The 20,386-nt window shown below is 41.7% G+C and overlaps 1 protein-coding gene across 2 annotated transcripts in view; it reads right to left on the reverse strand.

Moving 5' to 3' along the window:
• cnc (NFE2 like bZIP transcription factor cap-n-collar) overlaps positions 1–20,386 on the reverse strand; it is an 820,654-nt gene that overhangs the window by 763,339 nt on the left and 36,929 nt on the right. Inside the window, exon 1 of one of the 2 annotated variants that reach the window (XM_080270050.1) lies at positions 2,141–2,153. The exons of the other annotated variant lie outside the window; for it this stretch is intronic. The gene's annotated coding sequence lies outside the window, so the exon portion shown is untranslated. Of the gene's footprint in view, positions 1–2,140; positions 2,154–20,386 lie in introns of those variants that run through there. 2 annotated transcript variants of the gene reach the window in all.

Below are 20,386 nucleotides of genomic sequence, written 5' to 3' on the forward strand. Positions count from 1 at the left end.
GGCTCTACATAACTTCCACAAAACTCCTTCGTGACTAGCATTATATTCTAGTGATAAATCTTCTGCTATAACTCAGCATTTAAGATGAAGAGATGGAAATTTTAGGCCAAGTTAAAGTAAAAGCAGTGTGGTCTCTTCTAAGCTGAATAAATACGCCTGGATGTGGCACTTATATATCATAAATAAAATAAATAAATAAATAAGTCACAGGTTTCCAGGTGTTAAAGTGTATCCCGGTTTCATGCAGCTATAAACACTTCTATCCTTCTAAATCCCCTCCATATATTTCTACCCTTTTAAATCCCCTTCATACACTTCGACCCTTTTAAATCCCCTTCATACACATCTACCCTTTTAAATCCCTTCACACATTTCTACCCTTTTAAATCCCCTTCATACACTTCTACCCTTTTAAATCCCCTTCATACACTTCCACCCTTTTAAATCCCCTTCATACACTTCTACCCTTTTAAATCCCTTTCGCACATTTCTACCCTTTTAAATCCCCTTCATACATTTCTACCCTTTTAAATCCCCTTCATACACTTCTAACCCTTTTAAATCCCCTTCATACATTTCTACCCTTTTAAATTCCCTTCATACTTTTACCCTTTTAAATTCCTTTCATACATTTCTACCCTTTTAAATCCCCTTCATACACTTCTACCCTTTTAAATCCCCTTCATACACTTCTACCCTTTTAAATCCCCTTCATACACTTCTACCCTTTTAAATCCCCTTCATACACTTCTACCCTTTTAAATCCCCTTCATACACTTCTACCCTTTTAAATCCCCTTCATACACTTCTACCCTTTTAAATCTCTTTCATACATTCCTACTCTTTTAATGCTTATACAGTTCTACCCCTATTAAAGTCTTTACATATATTTGTACCATAAACAAAATCAATGTAAACAACACCGGATCCCTAAGAAATAATTACAGACGAGTATATTGTTCAGCTGGCTTTAATTCATGTGAAGGTGGCTACGTATTCCCTAGCAACGAGAGGGCTAACTGAGATGATTTTTTTTCTATTACCAAGCTCACAATCACCCCTCCCCTCGAGGGTCAATAACACTGCAGATAATACCAACGCACTCCATCTGTCCTTGTGCCTCCCCCCCCTTGCATACCCGCGATACCCTTCACCACGAGGAGTCTTGGTATTTAATCCTTTATCCACTTCATCTGATTCAACTTGGGAGGAAAATGAACTGAGGGGTTAGATTAAAATTTCATTCGCCCCTCCATTCATACCTTCTAAAGTTAATCAAATAATAAAAATAATAAAATCGCTTATAGACAGCATGAATAAAATATGACGTCGGTGTAAAAAAGGAGTTCAGTAACACTTAATCTTCTTAGCATTCCTTTCTTTTTCTTATGTTTCACTTCACTGCACCACTGTGGAGGAGATGACTGAGTTTATACGGTGGTTGATTAAAAAGCTTCCCATCTTCAATAACAAATTATGATTCTTCACACACAGCACGAAACAGAAACAAAAAAATGTATATAATTTTTTTTCTCACTTCAGTACTGGTACAGCTGAAGCCTACCTGTTACACGTCAAGTTTATGGCTTCACTGTGTAGCTCTGCACTTCACTAAAACTCAGGTACATAAAACTGTCTTCACTGTATTCACAGTATCATTCATCCTTCACTATACTGTATTACGCTGCACTTCACTGTAACGCACAAATTATCCTGCAACGTCAACTTGTTTGATGTGTTATTTGAGGGTATAATTATTGACCCATTTGTGCACTCCCTGCACTGAGATACTAAACACACCGCTGTCAACATGAAGTGGACGTGAAGCCGGCTGGGGGTGCGTGGGGGGTGGGAAGACGGGGTGAGGTAAGACAGACACGGGGTGGGAGGAAAGCAGATAGGGGGATGGGGGTGTTAGGCGGGGTGGGAGCGTGATTGGGAGGTAGGGAGGGAGTGAGATAAACTAGGGATGAGGCAGGGAGGGGACGAATGGATAAGGGAGGTTCAGAATGAAATGCGAAACAGGACTGGAATAAGGCAGGCTGGGACAAGGTGGGGAAAAGAGGGTAAGGAAGGTTAGGCCTGAGATAAGATGGAGGGTGTACGTGTGAGGCAGGTTGGGAGTGTGAAAAAGACAAACTGGGGGTGAGAGAGGCAGGCAAGGACTAAGTTAAGAGCAAGAGGCAGGTTGCTGGAGTGAGACAGGTGAGAGAGAGGCAGAGTTTAGTGACACCTGTATCGTAGTGGGAGAGAGAGTGAGCAGGGAACTAGCCTAGCCCCCTTGCTGCTTCCTCCTACCCCCCCTCCCCCACCCCTCCCTAATACCCCCACCCACCACTCCCCCATACTCCCTACCCACCCATCCCTCATCCCACTAGGCTATCTACCTTCTTCCTTTCTCCATTCCCCCTCTCTCTCTCTCTCTCTCTCTCTCTCTCATCCCCAGCAACCCACACTTCCACTTCACAGCCTCCCTCAACCCAAACTTTAATTAAATCTCACCACCTCGCCATCTCTCCATCCATCAATTTTTCTTCCTCGATTTAACCCCAGCTCACTCACCCTCCACACAAGCCTAGCATCACGGACACACTTTTTGGCCGTCCTAATCCCAAAGTTGACCAATACCAGCACGTCACCACACCAACCAGTATTTAAAACCATTACCATCTGTCTCATCACTACCATTACTACCACCACAAACAACCATGCCGAGTAAAATCACAACCATGACGATTAAGTAAGTCTGTTATTTAACTACCATTACCTCTATATTTACAACCATAACTAATACTACAACTACAATAACCGCAATCACAGAATCCTTAAAACAACGTTCATTACCACAACAAACAAACAAACAGCCACAGACGTACACACATATAAACAGAGAGGGAGAGAGAGAGAGAGAGAATCATACAAGCACTAAGCAAAGAAACTAATCCACGTATAAGACTACTTATTCAACAGCAGTCAGGAATCCATGGTGCTGACGTCGCTGATAAGGAGCTGTGAACGATAACACATCTTGGTTCACACAGATAACGAACGAGGACGTCTCTCTCTCTCTCTCTCTCTCTCTCTCTCTCACGGACACACACACACAGAAAAAAGCTGATGTTTATACAACATAATAACCACTCCTTCAAAGGACCTATACCTGGCGCGCACGCACGCACACACACACACACACACACACACACACACACACACACACACACACACACACACACAAAGGCTGATATTTATACAACATAACCACTCCCTCAAGAGACCTATACCTGGCGCACGTGCGTGCTACACACACACACACACTTTCACGAGGCAGGACATCTGGTGTGTGCTGTGTATGCGTCTGACACACGCAGTGTGCAGAAAAGGTGTGCCAATGGTGGGATATCGGCCCGTATTCTTGTCAGGTAAGGACGTCCCTAGCACCTCTTCCTTGGCGATTTATTTTTGGATATGCCTGGTTAATGTTCTTCTGTTCGAAGGTGATGTAATGTAATGTTTCAATATCCTTTTGTACGTTATTTATAGAGTACAGCGATATTGGATTTAATGTAGCAGGGGACGACAGTAAGGTGCAATAAGCAAAATAAATCACTTAGGAAAACGTGTCAGGGAGCTTCCTCACGCGACAAGAATACAGACCCACGTGCTTCCTAACCCATTATATGAGCGGACGTCACCTGTTTAACTTTCCATCAAGCAGGAAGGAGGAAGATGAATGGAACGATTAGGGAAAAGACGAAGAAACTAGAAAACAGGGAGAGTAAAATCGTTGGGAGGGAGGAAGGAAAAAATGGAATGGAAGGACAGAACAGGGAAAACAGGAGTAATAAAGAGGGGGAAGAAGGGGAAAGAAAGGAAAACCACAGGGAGGCAAGTAGGAATAAAATGATACGAACAGGAAAATAGGAAGCAAAACAGAAATAATGGCTGAATACAACAGAATGATACGGGGTAGAGATGAGAGAGAGAAAATAGGAGTAACACCAGTAACAGAAAGGAGGGGAAAAAGGTGCACATTGAATTCGAACAATGGCAATAAAGAGTAAAGAAAGAAAACAAATGGGAAAGTGATAAAGACATGATAGGAAAAAACAGAAGAAAATAGAAGGAATGGTGGTGGAAAGGAAAGAGAAAAAGGAGAGACTACGGGACTAGAGGGAGATGGGGAAAAGGCAGAAAGGAGGAGGAGGAGGAGGAGGTTGGAAGGAGGAGAGAGAACACGAAGAAAACAGGAGAGAGAGTGGTGAGGAAGAGAAGGAAAGAGGAAGGAGTAAATGAAAACAGGAAGAAACTGCGACAAAGAAGCTGAGAAAGGGTATAGGCAAGACAGGACAAGGAGACACGAGGAAGGGAGATGAAAGGGGGTGAAGAGGAGGAGGAGGAGGAGGAGGAGGAGAAATAGAAGGAAATGAGAAAGAGAGGGACGAGAAGAGAGGGATGCATGGTGGGAGGCAAAAAGGAGGATGACAGAGAAAAGAAAGAGGAAAAAAATAAAACGGGAAAGCAGAAATGACAGAGGAAGCAAAAGGGAGGGGAAAGGATGGAGGGAAGTGGAGGGAGGCAATATGAATGATGGATGAGGAAGGCGGAGGGGAGTAAATGAGAGGGAGGAAAGGAGAGGAGAGTAAATGAGAGATGGAAGGAAGAAAGGGGGGGAAGGGAAGATGGCGAAGAAAAGCAGGAGGAAGGAAATGGAGGGATGGCAAAGGAAGGTAAAGGAAAGAGGAGGAAAAGAGAGTGAAGAAACGAGGAAGGTAAAAAGGAAACAGCACAGAAAGGCCTGAGAGATGGGACGCTGTTATAGAGAAAATGTGGGAGAAGGCAAGAAGGAATAATGATCCAGATAAACAGGGTACCCAGTAAGCAAGCAGGTATGTAGGTAGGTTAGCTGGCTGGTTGGTAAGTAGGACAGAATAAGATAGGATAGGAGAGGGGAGGAGAGGTAACTGATAGATAGATGGATATAGATGGACAGGTAAGGCAGACTGATACACGTAGATACTGACTGACTGGCTGATTGACAGATTGACTGATAGATTGATAGACGGATTGACAGTCAGATACCCTACATGAAGAGATACATATAAACAGACAGACAGTGTGTAAGCTATGGGTAAAGACCCACGCGTATCCACTCTGAACAAAACCGTCTGGTGGTGGCAATAATATATAGCCTATACTACAGAGAGGACCTTGAAATAAAGTGCCTCTAAGTTGCATAAAACCGTATGGAAGCTGTAGCAGCAGTAATAGTAGTAGTACTAGTAGTAGTTGCTGTTGTTGTTGTTGTAGTAATAGTAATTTAACGTGGCAGCGTCCGGATTGACGTTATCGGATACGTTTTTGTGACGCTACAGAAAGTGATGAATGTTTTTGGCGTAGGCTATCCGACAAAGCCAGGATTCCGGGGGCTTGAATGATGAGTGAATAGAAGCGTGGCCCATTGGACTGGGTAAATTTGGGCTGTCTGGACATAGCTACTCCTCACCCTGCCCTAGGGTGGGAAAGGAGGTACGGATGATGATGATGATGATGATGATGATGATGATGATGATGATAATAACAATAAAATAATAATAATAATAATAATAATAATAATAATAATAATAATAATCTACAAACTCTCCGTCCTTAGGCTGAAGTGGTAACGACAACAGAGAATGGGAAGCCAGCACCCCCACACCAATGACCTCTCTCGTGTAAGGTCAACGAACAGGCCGTAAACAGCGCTACCCGTTCACTCCTCTATTATTAGTAACGCTGACCTCATTAACGCTCTCAGGCTCCTATGACTCACTCTCTGATGAATAAAATCGTCTGGTGTCTAGATGGAATAGTGCCTGAGTTGTTCCGACCGTGAAGGGGTTAATAGTGGCAGGATTAACACACTATGGCCCGTAGTTTGACTCCCTAGCACCTTTTCCAGTGATTTATTTTTGGATAAGGCTGGTTAATAAAATCTTGTACTTTATTAAATAACAGTAGGCTATATTGATCTTAGAATAATTTAAGTACCGGTATCACAGAACTAGCAAGGTGTCAGAAGCAAAATAAATCGCTTAGGAAGAGGTGCTACGGAGCTTCCTTCAACGACGAGAACACAGAAGTTTCACAGACTCCTAAGACCCCGAGCTGAACAAAATCGTCTGATTGTGAGCGAGAACAGAATACCAGACTTCCTCCCACCATGTAAGGGTTTTCATCTTAAAGTAGGATGGGAAGATGTTTTTACTGTCAAAGATTTTATTTGCCTTTGTCCGAGACCCATCGGTGTGTGTGTGTGTGTGTGTGTGTGTGTGTGTGTGTGTGTGTGTGTGTGTGTGTGTGTGTGTGTGTGTGTGTGTGTGTGTGAGAGAGAGAGAGAGAGAGAGAGACCAACGGCCAGCCTATCCCATCCACACTCCCTATGAAGCAAAGGAGATAACCCGATAAAGCTCTGATAAATAACAATAAATACACACACACACACACACACACACACACACACACACACACACAGAAACAGCCATCCTATCCTATCCACACTCCCCACCTAGCAAGAGGCGATAACCGGATAATGCACTGATAAATGACTCAGTAAACACTCTTATCTTTAGCCTTATCAAAAACTCAACTCATACATCCAAGGCTGCCGCACGTCTACCTCGAAAGTGCACTAAAACCACTACACCCTTGCACCCCGTGGAGGTCAAATTACATCAGCATCAAGTCCGTATTCCCGTTCCCAACACCTCGACCTTAGCGATTTATTTCTGGATATGACTGGTTAATAGTCTTTTGTACGTTATTTATGCAGCGATTTATTTCTGGATATGGCTGGATAGCTGTCTTTTGTACGTTATTTATGCAGAGTATGGTGTCTGAAGGATTTACATAAGAACGAATAGGACGGTAATGTGTAATAGAATAAATCGCCTAAGAAACGGTTTTAGAGAGTTTTCTCACCCGACGAGAATATCCGCCTTATTCTTGCTCCCTTCAGATGATTTTACTCAGGAGATTTTGCACTGGAGGGTTGGATAATGCGCTTCAGTAACCCTCCAATGCGAGACGGCTTAGGTATACTTTAATCTTGCTATCTCCAGACGATTTTATTCAGCTTAGGAGGGATTTTAGGGCAGATACAGCCTCCAGTAACCCCAACCCTCCCTCCCATTCGAGACGGTTTTCCAAGCTGAATAAAATCGCCCAGAGGAAGCAGGAAGACAAATTCCACTCAGTCAATGGAATAACTAGTGACAATGAAAAGGCTACGGTCCTACGGAGCAACAACAACAACAGCTACTACTACTACTACTACTACTACCAATACTACGGTACTACAATAAAAATTCCGTATAGCGTCTAATGCTATTAACCTCTTCAGCCCGAGTCCCGCCTTTCTTTTTGATTCGTTTTCTCCTTTCTACCACCTGAAGATTTTATTTACCTATGGGAAGAACTCTCATGAAGGAAACATCTTCACTAAGTTCTCTCTCTCTCTCTCTCTCTCTCCCACAATCCGACGATTTTATCCAACTTACGAGAGATTATCGCCCATATTCTTGTCGGGCAACGAGGCTCTTCCTTACCGATTTATTTTCCAAACCACACATTAATATCCTCTGGTTTGCTTCTTATGTCTTTTCACTATCGACATAGATTTCATGAAAAACACACAAGAATATAGTAGCGAAGAAGAATCAGATATAAATCGGTAAGGAAGAGGTGTAAGCAAGCATCACGGAAGAGGTGTAAGTAGAACATAGTAACGGAGCAGAATCAGAAATAAATCGGTAAGGAAGAGGTGTAAGTAAGCATCACGGAAGAGGTGTAAGTAAGCATCACAAGAACATAGTAACGGAGCAGAATCAGAAAAAAATCGGTAAGGGAAAGGTGTTAGTAAGCATCCTAAGCGCACCAGAATACTGTCCTGTGAGATCTGGAGAGGATGGACAAACCCTTCATGATTAACAATTCGCTAATATAGTCCTTTTACCTCACCTTGGCCCAGATTTTCGTCCTTTTGCAGCTTACTGCACGTAGTTCAGTGGCAGAATAAGACGATACTTTGGCTCGACACAATTTACCAAGCGTTTTCATGACTAGCAGCATAATCAGGAGTTAACTACTCTCTGGTTACAATTCAGTATTCAAAGTGTAGAGATGACAATTTTAGGCCAAGTTTGATTAAAATGGCTACAGATTTTTCCAAGCTGAATAAAATCGTCTACTTACAGTCTGGGAAAATACGTCATCGGAGTGAAGGGTTAATGATGACAACCCCCTCAGAGACAGAATTCCCCAATTGAAAAAAAAAAAAAAAAATCAATAAAACAAGACATCCTAACAGTGAATGGGAAACTTTCGCTCGCTCGCAACCTTTCGTGTCAAAAGGTGAGAGGCATTTTTTGAACACCTGGCGTCCAATTAACCTCTTCACTCCGAGGATCTCAATCTGAACAAAACCCTAAACACCGGTACGTATGGTTTACTCATTTTAACTTGAGATTTTCGACCTACAACAGCTATACATTTCGCAGCTCAATGGCAGAATACTACTACAGCTCAATACGCTTTCCACAGAACTTCTTCGTGACTAACATCATAGTCTATTGTCAATCTGTTGTTGCAGTTCAGAAATCAAGACTGAGTGATGGCGGTTTTCCGCCTAGTTAGTGTGAACGGAGTATAGTATCAACGATATAATAAGCAAAACATCATTAAACTAAAACAGTACCGGTAACCTGACATCACAGAATCAATTTATTACAAGACATCGATCCTAAACTTAAAATAATTGTATGGTGGTGGAGAGAAATTAGCCTAGACATCATCGTACTAATAAGACTAATTTTGTAACACCTGTCCGTAAATTAAAATCGAAACACATGGATGCAATTAATGAAGACACAGCTGCTTGTATAATTATGAGATACTAAGAAAAATTGGCCGATTAACAAAATTATGCTATGTAATTCCATCAGCTGGTCAGATAGGCTATACTATAAAAACGTCATGGGCGAAACTAGTGTGTGTGTGTGTGTGTGTGTGTGTGTGTGTGTGTGTGTGTGTGTGTGTGTGTGTGTGTGTGTGTGTGTGTGTGTGTGTGTGTGTGTGTGCGTGCGTGCGTGCGTGCGTGCGTGCGTGCGTGCGTGCGTGTGTGTGTGTGTGTGTGTGTGTGTGTGTGTGTGTGTGTGTGTGTGTGTGTGTGTGTGTGTGAGAGAGAGAGAGAGAGAGAGAGAGAGAGAGAGAGGGGGGGGGGGGGCAAGATGAGTCACTGAACGTTGGCTCACCCTCCTTTCTCCACACCTGCCCCCAGCACACCTGTCCTTACCACACCCTCCACCACACTTAACCCCATTCCACCACACCTGCACCCACACACCACACCCTCCACCACAACATATCCCCACACACAATACTCATCCCACACCACCTTCCACCACATTTCCTCCACCACCTTTCACCACACCTGACCACCACCACATCTATCTCCACCACCTAATTTACCATCTTTCATCACACCTCCACCACCACAGCTGTTTTTATCTCAATCTCTATCACTTTATACCAGCAACCTCTCTCTCTCTCTCTCTCTCTCTCTCTCTCTCTCTCTCTCTCTCTCTCTCTCTTCCCTTTTATGTTGTAAGTTAGGCTACCTCTCTCACCTAACTTTCTACTCCCTGACCTCGTTGCACTTCATCATTCCAGTATACGCCTTGACCCACCTATCTATCTATCTCACTCTAGTATCTATTCCCTAACGATTCCACATCATCCAGAGTAGTCCTGACACCATGACCACTGTGGAATCATATCCTAGCTCATTTCCTCTTCCTTACTCCACACCATCTAGCTTTCCAACATAAGCCTTACTCCACTCACACCCTCTCCTCTGACCCCATTCCAATCTTCAGCAAGAGTTTTTATTTCTACCGTATATATCAACACAAGCATGGAGCCGAAATTACAAGGATATTGGTAGTTCTATATGGACACTGAAATATACCACTGACACCTATGCTGGATCACCTGCGACCTAGCCTATGATTAAAAGCTGAATCATTAACGCATGTAATAGTATATACTGGCAGATATAACTCTACATCGTTAGTGTGTGTGTGTGTGTGTGTGTGTGTGTGTGTGTGTGTGTGTGTGTGTGTGTGTGTGTGTGTGTGTGTGTGTGTCTGTCTGTCTGTCTGTCTGTCTGTGTGTGAGAGAGAGGGGAAACAAGAACGAAAAATGTCACTAAAACCTGTAGACCGGCATTCCCGCAACCTTCTCTGACAGACACGATACAATTACGCTACAGTACAGGAAGTTTTCTCTCTTTAAGTTGGCGTAAAACTGTCATCTCTTAACATGCATGTAATATTAACCCTATGTGATGCTAGTCACGAAGAAGCGTCATGGAAAGGATGTAGAGTCGTAGTGTTGTCTTTTCCTGTCAAGCTGAAAAGGGACAACACTCTCCTCCACGTTAAGGAGAAAGAACCGCCATATATACAGTCATCGTCCCTTCAATGCTTCCACTCTCACAGCACTGTCAGCCTAACCTCAGGGCTAAATCTGTCTCTGTCACACGCTGCACAAAGACTGAGTAACAACCTTCAAATACCTGGGTCCCTTTTAATCACAGCAGCTGGCAGGTAGGCACAAATGGAACCCAAGGCAACAGTGTGTTCATTTTAGCCTGACGAAGATGCCCTTTCAGTTCCCGCGATGGTCGGGTGTAATCAAACTGAAGGATCCATTTGACTAGTAACCAAGGAGACTCATTCCAACTGCCCAACTTCAGACTCGTCGACAAAACCATAAATTTGTACTCAAGATGTGGCAGTGAACATAAGAACATACAGGAGAGGATTTCTGCAGTAGGCCAGTTGTCCCACGCCAGGCAGCTCCTAGAGGACTAAACTACTACTCTAAGATAAGGATAGCAAAGAAGAAGGCTCTCCCCCCCCCTACCAAACCCTCCAATCAAAACCGAGAGGAACAATTAATGAGCACCATGCATTACAGAAAAATTGACCCACTTCTGTCAGATGAAAGGAAATTGGATACAGGCAACCTAAACAAAAAAAATCTACCATTTGTTTGTTTGTTCTTTTACTAAGCCTGGTAGTAAATAAATACAGATGCAGAGGAGTAGGCTAATCACTTTCCACCTTTTATCTCCAGCAGAGCCGGTGGGTACCGGTATGCAAATAAACAAACAACAGAGTACAAGAGAGAGAGAGTGAGAGAGACCGCGCGCGCACACACACACACAAACACACACACACACACACACACACACACACACACAATGTATACGTATTATCGTTATAAGTAAGTATACTGTATGTGGTTGCCTACACGCACAGGGGAGTAAAGAAAAGGTGTGTGTGTGTGTGTGTGTGTGTGTGTGTGTGTGTGTGTGTGTGTGTGTGTGTGTGTGTGTGTGTGTGTGTGTGTGTGTGTGTGTGTTTACCAGGAGGGAGGGAGGGAAGCATTACATCAACCCCCCCACCATACACGGTACGGTGCGATTACATAACCCAGGGGTACACGACCTCCACGCTGCCGGGGTGTATGGCATTGGACTCCTTCACCCTCACACTACGGTTCCCCCCCCCTCTCTCTCTCTCTCTCTCTCTTTCGTTACAGACCAGACGATTCCAAGCAACCAAGAGGACCTATAAGAGTAAAGTATGATTCAACCCTGACCCCAACCCCTTCCAGTTCCAAACAAACAAAACAAGGCAAAACAAAAAACAAGAAAAACTAACTGCGGCAACAATACACTATATATATAAAACAATGCAGCGAAATGATTAACGCATTGAGAAGGATGATGTCATTAATGTTTCTCCTTGTCACCTGCACCGCCACATCCTGTAATTAATTTTATTCAGATCGTTGTACACCTGAGAAGAACGTCAATACACACCGGTAGTCTACTGATTCTTAATTTCACAAAGGACTAGTTTTTTGGTACGTCAGGGCAGGTACACAAAACTAACGATTTAAAACAACATAAAACAACAACACACGTCGTTTTCAAGTTAAATTTTGCACACGGCGTACTGGGCACATCAAGGAAGTAAAGGAGCCTATCAAGGAAGGAAAGGGGCACGGTATTTCATTTCCAGGCTTGAAACCTGATCATCTCTCACCTTTTCTTTGGCACTGTAATCTCTCAGCTTTTTTTTGGCACTGAAATCTCTTAAGCTTTTCTTTGGCACTGTAATCTCTCAGCTTTTTTTTGGCACTGAAATCGCTTAAGCTTTTCTTTGGCACGATAATCTCTCAGGTGTTTTTTTTGGCACTGAAATCCCTAAGCTTGTTTTTGGCACTGTACAGTAATCTCTCAACTGTTTTTTGGCAAAGAAATCGCTAAGCTTTTCTCTGGGACTGTACGGTAATCTCTCAGGTGTTTTTGGCACTGAAATCTCTAAGCTTTTCTCTGGCACTATAATCTCTCAGGTGTTTTTTTGGCACCAAAATCCCTAAGCTTGTTTTTGGCACTGTAATCTCTCAGCTGTTTCTTGGCACTGAAATCTCTAAGCTTTTCTTTGGCACTATCTCTCGGTTTTTCTCTGACACTGTACTCTCTCAGCTTCCCTTTGGCACAGTACTCTTAAATACATAACCTCCCCAAGACGGCACATTTCTTGTGGGAGGCGAGGTCATTACATACCTCCCATAGAGGATGTCCTAGGTCTTCTGATTTGCATATTCCTAGCGACCGTAACCAATTCAATTCGATAAAGTATTTTCTATTTTAATTTTTCTACTTCCAGGCGATCGCATACAGGCCAAGCGAGATTTTTCACACTATACTCGTTTTACTCTAACTTGGCCTAAATTTCCCATCTCTCCATCTTGAATGCCAAGTTGTACGACCAAACTAACATAAGATTACGATGCTAGACACAAAGAAGTGCTAAGAAAAGGATGTACAGCGGCAGCAGTGTCTCTTGAACAACGTGAAATAAACTGCAAAATGACGGAAATCTTGGCCAACTTAGAGTAAAAGTAGTATAGTCGTCTCATAAAGCAAAAATATGGCAATAAAATATAGTGAATGTACAGCGAGGTTGGATGGTGAGGAATTGGAAAATGTGAGTACGTTTAAGTATTTGGGTAGTGTGACGAGTAAGGATGGAGGTTTGGAGGGTGAAGTGCTTGAAAGGGTACAGCAGGGAAGAAAGGTTGCTGGTTCCTTGAAAGCAGTGATAAGAAACAGGGAAGTGAGCATGGAAGTGAAAAAGTTACTACATGACAGTATTGTGATACGGTACCAACTCTAACGTACGGAAGTGAAGCTTGGACATTGTTGGAAGGACACAAGTCAAGAGTGAGAGCAGTGGAAATGAGTTATTTAAGAGGAGCCTGTGGAGTCACGTGGAGAGACAGGCTGACGAATGAGGATATAAAGGAGGGTTGTGGTGTTGATGTGGATGTGATAGGAAGCGTTATGAGGAATACACTGAGGTGGTTTGGCCATGTGGAGAGGATGGAGGGTGAAAGACTGACGAAGAGAGTGTATGTGAGTGAGGTGGAGGGGGGAAGAGGGAGGGGAGGCCGAGGATGAGATGGAGGGATGGGGTGGAGAGGTATATGAGAGAGGGGGTGTGAGTTGGGAGCAGGGCAGTGAAATGGCAGGGGACAGGGCGACTTGGAGGCGATTTGTTTGTGGCCACCCCAAACGGGATTGAGGCGTCTGGCAATATATATATATATATATATATATATATATATATATATATATATATATATATATATATATATATATATATACGCTCTTCAATTACGTACTTAGTCACGGAAATTATGAGGCCTAGAGAGATGTGGAACTGGGGTGCGCTCGGTTATATGTAAGAGGCTATGGTATGTTACCGCTTAGTTATCCAACTGCTGTAGTCTAATGAATACCGTAAAGTAAATATGGTAGACTAGTTCACACACTACCGTAAACTAAATATGGCAGACTAGTTCATACACACACACACACACACACACACACACACACACACACAAACGAGAGAGAGAGAGAGAGAGAGAGAGAGAGAGAACTATTTATTTATCCAGTACCTGTAAAATAACAATGAAATTATCTCAAGGGAATTTATTCGTTAGCCTCCAGGTACTAGGTAACTGAATAGTGCTCTCTCTCCCTCCCTCTCCCTCTCCCTCTCCCTCTCTCTCTCTCTCTCTCTCTCTCTCGTAGGCTACCACACCCATAAGAACACCAATAAACCAGCATCGTAAAAGGTTTTCTTAAGGGTTCTTGTAGTCAATCGGGTCACTGTTATGGCCGAACACTACCTTCTTGACGTCTCTTTAACAACACTATATAAGCTTCAGAGACTCCTTTATTATACAGTACTATGGATGTAAATATATCAAGGGATTTTACTGACGAAGGTGGATGAACTCTCCTTCCTCTCGTCCCCTTTTCCCTTCACTTCAAGAACAAATTTTTTCTTGGCTTAACTCTCCTTCCGCTCGTCCCCTTTTCCATTCACTAAAAGGACAATTTTTTCTTTGCTTAACTCTCCTTCCTCTCGTCCCCTTTTCCCTTCACTACGGGGACATGATTTTATCTTACGGTTGCTACCACCAGACGATTTTATTCAGCTTATTGAGGGCGGTACACACAGCCTTCGTTACCAATTTTGTACTTCCAGAGTTAATTCGTTTGATAGTCTGATAAAAGTATTGCATCAGAGTGAAAAACAAATAATAAATATAACCCGAAACGACAACTCAATTTTACAGTAAACTATCATTGAAAAAAAAAAAAAAAATCCATGGCTTCGCTAACAAAAATGGCTTCAGTCTCTTTTGTCTGGTCTCCCCCTTCCATCTCTTTACCTTCCTCTCTTCTCTATCTCTACTACCCTCATTTTTTCTTTCACCTAGACTATTTTTTGTTTCACTCATCTCTCTCTCTCTCTCGTTTACATTTCACCCTCTCTTGTTTACTACTACCTCCATCCCACTGTTTGCTCCTTCCTCTTTCTCTCCCCCTTCCCATTCTCACTTTTTTCCCCTCCTCTTTGATCTTTTATTTCCACTTACACCTATTTCTTATTTCTCCCTTTCTCCAATTTTTCCCCAACGCCTACACTCCTTCCTTTCCCATATACCTACCTAGCCTACACGTATTCTAATCTCTCACCCTTTTCACCTTTTTTTACCTACTTTCTCCTTAATTAATCACTATCCATATTACCACCTATAACCTTTCTGTCCCTCCCCATCCCATATCGACAGGTGTTCTTTTTCAGCCTTTTCCCTTCCCACTTTTTCTTCCCTCTCCATTTTCTCCTTATCATCAACTGGGCTTCATAACCAGGGCAGAGCTGAGGCCAGCCAGAGTCATGCATTTTCATTTCCCTCTTATGCGTGTTACTTACGTGTCGATTTCTTATATTTAGTAAGGGAATTTCTACATACACCGGTAGCTATATTGTTTTGCATGTCCGCTTTAGACGAAATTAAATTATTATTATTATTATTATTATTATTATTATTATTATTACTGAAGAATCAATCATAGCAAAAGGATTAACACAGCCCTTTGGAACTGACGGTGTTAGATCAGGCCTTCAGTAATCCCTCCACTAGTAAAACGAGGGGATTAAAATCGTCTGGAAACAGCATTAATGAACTAAAAAAAAAAAAACGTTACTTCATAGGAAGAGTTACAAAAATCCCTGACATTATCTGGAAGGGACAAACATCGCTTATCTGGCGGGAAACCCGAAAAGTGCGAGATACGACGGACGCACTAAAACCATCGTAAACAACTTCAACAACACATATATCCTACGCAGGAAGCTCGGCAACACGTCATGGCTAATAATATAAGCTAATAAAAACAAAAACAGCGCAAGTGAAATTAGTACCCCGCCAAAACACACGTGCCATTATGTACTGAAAATGAAACAAATGTAGGCTAAGCTATGAGAGAGAGAGAGAGAGAAAGAGAGAGAGAGAAAAAACATACCTATCTAGCAAGAAGGTAAACATGTTAAATCCCAACAAAGATCATCAACAGGTGAGCCTTAGCACCTGAAAATTGGCAGTGAGTGGAGCGATGAAAAAAAAAAAAAAAAAAAAACGCAAAACACAGACAACCTTAATATAACTTAGGCTAAGCACTACATGGCACTACACTTGTAAATGCGAAACAAAAGGTTCGAAAAACAGAATAATTATGAAAAGAGCATAATTTAAACAGCTATGATTAGTCCATACGAAAATAAAACCACACACACACACACACACACACACACACACACACACACACACAGCAAAATTCCATCAAAAACAACACCCTAAAAAAAAAAAAAAAAAAAAAGATAACTGGGACAGAAGAAAAGGGTGTTAAAAAAATACAATAATAAACTGCCAATAAACACAAAACTGCCACAACATCTTAATTCCAAAATACTCGAGAAAAAAATAACTCCGGTTAAAAACACACAACTCTTTCAGTCATATTTACGGTAGTTATATAAAGGATAGGGAAGACGGCGCCATGGCGTGGGTTAGGGTAGAAGGAAAGGGGTTGGGGAGTCGGAGGGGAATGGGAAGGGGAAAGAGGGGTGAGAGGAGGGTGGGGGAAGATGATGGAAAGACAGGTGGTGCGTGATGGGAAGGGAAATAGGGGATGGGAGAGGGATTGACAGGGGTAAGGGAGCAGTGATGAGGAGTTAGGGGAAGGGAGGGATGCCTGGAGAGGCAAGGGATGGGGGGTTACTGGCGTCTTGCATAACCACTTGTGGGTCACGATAAGTAAACCTAGCTCCTCCCAACCCTCTTCTTATTGCCCTATCCCCTAGCCTACCTGCCTATATCCTTTCGTTTTAACCTGCCCTAAAACTGCCTTGTCTCCATCAAAAATTTTGAAACCTTGCGAAATATTAACACAAGAATATGACGCTTGTCACGAAGTACTGTGGAAAGAAAGTAAGAGCCTTAGACTTTCTGCCAACGAGATGTAGGCTAAAAGATCTGGGCTCTGTGTGTGTGTGTGTGTGTATATATATATATATATATATATATATATATATATATATATATATATATATATATATATATATATATAGCCTATACAACTAGTATGGTGAAGAAAGAAGTTGGCAGCATAGCATCACGTGAGCGGACGATGGTTGCCACCACCAAACAATATACCGTAGCTTTTTATAGCCTATACCCTGTTTCATTGGCCTATGCATCTGAGATGTATGGCGCGAGCAAGGCGTGTTTGATTCGCGGCTGCTGATTGGCCGCCGATGATGTCACTGAAGTCAATGCAGACATGTATTATAGTGCAACACGGTATACTTTTTAAGCTAATATTGACCTGTTCAGCTTCAAAAAGTATTGCATATTTAAACTAGCTGCTTATATTGCAAGCATTTTACAAATATACGAGTAAATAGCCTATAGGCCTATATGTGTTAAAATAAGAAGAGCTCTAGATTTAGCTACCTCCCTTTCCTTGGGGGAAGCAGCCTAGGTATATAGATAGACATCATCGTCGGCCAGTCTCGAATTTGGCTCTGTTGCATTGTTTTTTTTTTTCTTTCCTTCTTTCTTAGAAGGAATGGTTTGCAGGCTCCTGACCTTTGATTCCTTCTCCCATGCATAAAAAAAAAAAAAAAATCAGCAGCTATGAATCAAACACACCCTACTCGCCCCATACATCTCAGGTTCACAGGTCAATCAAACAGGGTATAGTATTACCATATTGTATAGGGATTTTTTTTTTCCCTATTAAGTAAATGTCTCACCCATTCAATAAACCTTGGCCAATTGTCAAATATACAGGCTATGCCACATCTTGGGCTAAAATAACGTAAGTAACAAAAAAGTATATAATGTCATTTGAATTTGATTTTCTGTAAAATGAAGATCACATAACTAAAGAAAAATGAGGAAAAGCTGAAAACTTTTGATCTCTTGAAACTGATATCATACGGTACTTTCTAAGTTATTCTTGGTATGTATGGTAGCCTACCAGTAACTACTTCCAGATGATACTCTACCTGTTAGCCTATATTTGGAAAATCATTTTAGCCATGGAGTTAGGAACAGTTATCATTTCCTTCACAACCTGATTTTTCCTCCAAATTGTTTCATTTGTCTCGTTTATGTAGGCACCAGCATGCTTGCATGCAATGGCCTTGGTCACCCAATGGCAGCTCACCATGCTGCTCAATCCCTAGCAGCCTTCCTATTCAGTCCCTTATCCCTAATTTAACATTCCATGACCTCGTCTCATCTCATATCTTTTTTGGTCTGCCTCTCACAACCCTAATCTCAACATACTGTAGCTATTTCATATTTGTTCATGCTATCCGGAGAGGATTTCATTCAGCAGCATCACAGAGCATTCCAGTAGTAGGGGTCAATGAAGGTTGTATCTTACCACTCTGCTTTGAAAACCCTATCCTAAAGTTAATAAAATCTTCAAGTGGCATAGTAGTATGAATAAGATAAAATAGTGCTACTGTAGCCAACATCACCAAATTAAAGGGAATAGCTAATGGCAATTTAGAGGCATCACAATTTGCTTCAGAGATTTTTTCTCCGGAGTCTTCTATAATGAATAATTATAAGGTAGCTACTAGGTGCGTTATTGTTTACTTATGCCAGTATGGTGCTTTTTAAAACGGTACAGTACCAGTATACAGTATAACGCAGACTATGTTACACTGCAAAAAATACAGTCAACAGACCCTGAAACATGGATTTATTCTGTTACCGGTACTGCACATGCAGAAATAAAAGTTCTGTTTTCTAATCGTACTGATACTATTATGAGTCCCATGGTCATGAATTCCAAGTAAAGTACTGTACATGAAAATAACCTACGGGGTACTGTACTGTAGAGAAAACGTGATCTCTTAATTTCTTCTAAAAATAAATAAATAAAGTATGATACAGGGTACTATTTTATTCTATCAGCCTACCCTGATTCCAGGGTGTAATATATTATCATGATCACTAATTTTGTTACCTCCCTACCAAGATGGAGGTGAAAGATAACAGTTGATGTAAGGGCAGGCTAATAAATAACGGCTGTTCAGTTGTGTGTATGTATGTCTGAGTGTGTGTATCTGATAAGATGCCATTATCCGCTGACCAGGCCTTTCCCCAGTTTCCCCAGCCTTGTCTTCCACTTCCCTCTCGCCAGTGGGGTAAAGAAACTAGGGATCATGATAGTACAGGAATCCAGAAGTGAGAGCATTCATTTTTTTTTTTTTTTTTTTTTTTCCTTAACCACAGCCAATCCAAGCAGTAACACAATTTAGCCTACAGTACTCCATTATGCTATATGAATTCTGTTAATGTCCTCTATCGTTTATTTATTATGAAATTCAACATGCCATATCTTCCCACCTATGAAATGCTTCCAATGCATTCGACATAGCTAACCCATTTATGAAGGTAAATACCGGTAACAGAGAAGAGGTTGGAATCCAACACAGCTATGAAGTATACTACCCTAAAATTTCGCTACTCCCGGAAAACCTACCCTTATTTTTGAAATCCTCATTAACTGTGGTTTGATTAATCCATTACAAGCCAAAAAGGTATGGTGTACTAGATTTAATAAAATTTTAAGAACTTTTAGATAAAAATAATCACCCACAGATTGCTGTCAATAAGAAACCCTAAGCAAAAAAATATTTGAGTTATTTAAAACCTGAGACATAAAAACAACTGAAAACATGAAAAAGATGTTTTGAATAGCCTACATGTTTTTTCTACAGCACCAACAATGAACACAGGTTAACTTAGGAAGCAGCTGCTCACCCCGCAACTGAAAAGCATACCTACAATATTGCACTGTCATCAATCTTTACTTTAGCTACATTAGACAGTGGGTGGTTCCTGAAATTATTTTATGTGAAAAATATATGGTAGGTGATGGCGACCATCGTCCAATCACTGACACAGTGCTGCCCAATTCCTTCTTCACCTTTATTATGGTACCGGTAGGCTAATCTTTTTCTGTGACTGCCCTCCTCCTTTCCTATTTATCCCATCACTTTTTATTACTCTTCTTTCCTTCTCTACCAGTGTCTTTATATTGGGTGACAAGCTTAATAGTTTAATGTAAGCCAGGACAACATTTACAACACTGGGTGGTAACCATATAATCAACCCATATCCTAGGGTACGTGTTTCCCAAAGTGTCAACAAGTGGGCTGGTGGAGGGTTAGGGCCCCTCCCAGTAAAACAATTAAAGTCAAACGGTCACCCCTTACAGGATTATGGCGTCTGGCTATAGACAGAGAGATAAAAAAAAAAAAAATACTATACGGTATACGGTATGCATCTTATAAGCTAGTACTGATATACTGAGAATTACACAACCAAA

The sequence above is a fragment of the Coenobita brevimanus genome, chromosome 39, assembly GCF_032717465.1.
Source record: "Coenobita brevimanus isolate Jiangsu-jjx chromosome 39, ASM3271746v2, whole genome shotgun sequence".
In the NCBI taxonomy this organism is placed as follows: domain Eukaryota; kingdom Metazoa; phylum Arthropoda; class Malacostraca; order Decapoda; family Coenobitidae; genus Coenobita; species Coenobita brevimanus.